Source organism: Saimiri boliviensis, chromosome 10, assembly GCF_048565385.1.
Source record: "Saimiri boliviensis isolate mSaiBol1 chromosome 10, mSaiBol1.pri, whole genome shotgun sequence".
NCBI classification, from domain to species: domain Eukaryota; kingdom Metazoa; phylum Chordata; class Mammalia; order Primates; family Cebidae; genus Saimiri; species Saimiri boliviensis.
In genome coordinates, this window is record NC_133458.1 from 77,628,551 (window position 1) to 77,632,588 (window position 4,038).

General features: G+C 38.7%; 1 pseudogene; it reads right to left on the reverse strand.

The window, feature by feature from the left end:
• Positions 1-569: 569 nt before the first annotated feature.
• LOC141580148 (nucleophosmin-like) lies at positions 570-1,836 on the reverse strand (annotated as a pseudogene).
• Positions 1,837-4,038: the final 2,202 nt, after the last annotated feature.

Sequence of the window (4,038 nt, forward strand, 5' to 3'; positions counted from 1 at the left end):
CATTTCAGAATCTGCACCATCAAATTCTCCTGATTCCTCTCCTTTTTTTCATACAGCCTGTATTCATGTAATGTGACGGAAACCCGATTTTATTTAAAAAAGTTGTCCAATAATTCTGCCAATTTAGGAAGTAATAGATGTTTATTTTTTTCCCCACATATACCATTTGATCTACCGTAAAGCAGAGATAGCCGAGCACTGTTTAATTCAGGGGTTTGCAGTTGCAGAGTGGAAGAATCTGGCGGTCCACTTTTAAATTCTTATTTATGTTATTAAAATACTGGTTTATTTCACATGGATATTTTTGTCTCCCCATCATTTGCATGTCTGACCACCGCGACTATATCTGTAACATTCTGTATGTACTTAAAACTGTGCAAAGGCTGGAGTTTTATCTTTGAAAACCGTCATTTTGGACAACACATTTTTGGCAATGGAAGCTAGACAACATTTATCAACACAGTAGGGAAAGTTCTCACTCTGTGTTATGAAAAGGACAGCCAGATATCAACTGTTACAGAAATGAAATAAGACAGAAAAATTTTAACAAACTGTTTAAACTATTTTCCTTAAAGAGACTTCATCTGCTGCCAGAGACCTTGAATAGCCTCCTGGTCAGTCATCCCGAAGCAGTTCTTCTCATAATTGCTGCACTTGGCTTCCACTTTGGGAAGAGAAGCCCCTGTTGTATAGTTGCTTGCATTTTTGCCCTAATACTTTCTACAGAACAAGGTCCTTTTTGTGTTTTAAAAGTTTTTTTTTCCCTGCCTTTTTTTTTTTTTTTTTTTAAGGATTCTTGACCTTCTGATCTTGGTGTTGATGGTGTTGAGTCTTTCCCCTTCTGGTTTGATGTTTGAGTATCTCATAGAGATTTCTTCACTGGAGACTTTTCTTCAGTTTCCTCATAATTAAAATCATCATCATCATCTTCTTCATCATCACCATCATCTCTGTTATTATCCTCTTCATCAGCAGCATGTTTTACTTTTTTCTGTGGAACCTCACTACCACTTCTAGGGGCAGATCGCTTTCCAGATATACTTAAGAGCTTCATACTCTCCTCCTCTTCATCTTCTGACTCTGCATCTTCTTCTGCAGCTACTAAGTGCTGTCTACTAATAGGCACCGGCTTTGAACCACGCTGCAACCATAAGACCATGGGTGGTGATATTGCAAAACCCCCAAGGGAAACCATTGGCTATACAGCCATTTTCTTTTCTCTTTTTTTTTTTTAATTGCGTTTTAGGTTTTGGGGTACATGTGAAGAACATGCAAGATTGTTGCATAGGTACACACATGGCAGTGTAGTTTGCTGCCTTCCGTCCCCTCACCTGTATCTGTCATTTCTCCCCATGCTATCTCTTCCCACCTCCCCACCCCCCCGTCCCTCCCCCATTTCCCCCCAACGGACCCCAGTGTGTAGTGCTCCCCTCCCTGTGTCCATTTTCAAAGTGCCAGTGTTATTTTAATTGGATGGCTTTTAGAATTCATTGCCTCTGCTTCAGCAGTGTGCAATTCATCCTATGTACCAGCCCCTAAACTGACTATTCTTAAAGACAAATGTAGCTTTTTTATCTTTATTCATTTTAAAGTGACAAACTTGGTCAGCTTTTAGTTCATAACCAAAAAGATAGTTCTGGGGGGCATCAGGGGGTTCATGTTCATGTCCATTGAATCTTCCACTGGGATGGTGGCAAGCCCAAAGGTGGGAGAAAAGGTGGACAGAGATAAATGACTACTGCTCCAGAGAACAGTCATGGATGATGGAATCACACCTGCGCGAGAGGGCTGCTTTTGCAAATCTTTATAGTAAAGAGGCATTGGAATGATCTCCATTCTTCTTTGCTGCTGACGGTCCCTCCTATTCTGATATAAATTATTTCCAGTATGGTGTGTTTAGATATAATTTGCTGGATTAATATTTGGCATCTTGAGTTTAATCACTGGGTATATCTCATTTTATTTATTCTTTAGAACATGATTTGAAGCTCGAGCACAGTAATACCTCATTTATTCAGTGACAATAAATAGTTGTTTTGTGAGTTTTCCCGATGATAGTAGTTATAGGGGCTAGCATGTATTGAGCCCTTATGTGCTGGCACTTTGCTAAATGCAACTGTAGTCAGGATTTTCAAAGATGGCCCCCAAGACCTCCACCTTGTGCAATTCATGCCTTGTGTAGGCCGACCCCTGGAGTGTTGGCTGGATTTAGTGACTGTGAGATGATAAATGTTTGCTCTTTTCAACCACTAACTTGTGGGACAATTTGTTACGCAGCAATTACCAATGAATACAGCTTTAGATACAACTTCAAATACAACTTCATCATTTCATCCACACAACAATCCAAGTGAAGTAGGTATTACTGTGTTCTCATGGGGTTCCATGGCATTGCCTCAACTTTCAGGTCCTCTGCTTCTCACTGCCTCTTCCCAAGTCTGCATACTTAATGTGGCCCTTCCTATTTCTGGCTGTCCTTAGGAATACTTGGCCTTCTTCTCTCCGTCTCTATCCAGCTGCCCTCTTGTAAATTAGCCCCTTTTTGCTGTTGATTCTCCCTAGCACTCAGAAATTGAGCAGAAATCATTTTCTCCCTCTTGCTGAGTTGTAAAATAACCAACTCATCTTTATGATGTTGCCAGCTTAAGATGTTCCCTGGAGGTATCTCTATGCTTCAAGCTGTATTTTCCCCGCAACAAAGGAGTTAGACAGTTGCTGTTAGAATAGTTTTCGGCTTTCATGTGTTTTTAAAAAATTCTCCTTCTGTTAAACCATTTTTCTTACAACCTGGGGTGGATTGCATGATTTGTATGCAAAATGAAAATCAATAGACTCAGAGTAAGGGCTGAGGGCCACTTTCTGTGCCTGTACATTGTGGCCATTTTTTCCTAGCACAGGTTCACAGCTTTGTTTTGGATAATTAGGGCTGTTAAAAGTTAATTTCTACCTAAGGTAGGTATTATTCTACCTTTTCATTTCATTTCATATTATTTGCAAAAATGGACACATTCTTATTTTATTCCCGGTTAACTCCAGCAATCTTATAACTCACTCATTCCACCAACATTCTCTTCCTCTCCTGTCCAGTCCCTGCTTGGCTGCTGATGAGCGTTTCTAAAACCCCATTTACATTGGGTGTGATTGATGATCACCTCCAGCATATCTCCATTAAATACTCTGGGGACTCTTTCTGGGATTAAATACTGATTGTTTCAAAAGATGAAAACTGAATGTTTAGAGTGAGGAATTGGCTAATGAAAGCTGGACCTTGCCTATTAAAAATTGTGAAATAAGTTTATGATGATTAAACCACGAATCCTGATTTATATTAAATTACATCCAAGTGTGAATATGAGTAGGAAAAAAAATAGCATGATTTCTAATTGAATGGTAACCTCTAAAATAATGGAAGTCATTTAAATGGAACATAGATACTTCTAATTAATATATTATATTGCTAGAGGTGTATTAGTAGCGATGGAAGCCACACTGGTGGTGGTGATAGTAGGTAGCGTGTTAGAATACCTACAGTGCGACACGGATACTGACAAGCACCTTATACACATTGTTTCTTTTAATCCTCAAAACCCCCTGTATTATAGGTGTAACACCATCCCACAATTTATAGCCTTATCTTCATTTCACGAATTAGCTTGCTCCTTTTCTCCTCCCAAATTCTGTCAGTCTTGTTTTTATCAGTCAATAAAATTTCATGTTTCTTGTTCTTATAGGCATGTGCAATACAGCAGTTTAGGGAAATGAAATATTTTCTATCATGAAATATTATATTTCTCTAAATCAAAATTTATTATAGCTGTTTGAAGCTTCCACCTGGGGGAATTTTCTGTCGTACAAGTCAGATAGCTTCTATTTGTTCTGCCCAGTTTAGCTTTTCTCTCTACTTTGCTGGATAAAATAAAAAGATGTGACAAAAGGAGACATTAATATCCACAAATCCATCTCTTCACAAGTGAAAATCGGTAACTTTTATGATTCCTTCGGCAAGGAGCTCCTTTTAGAAAAGGGTAGTAATTATAA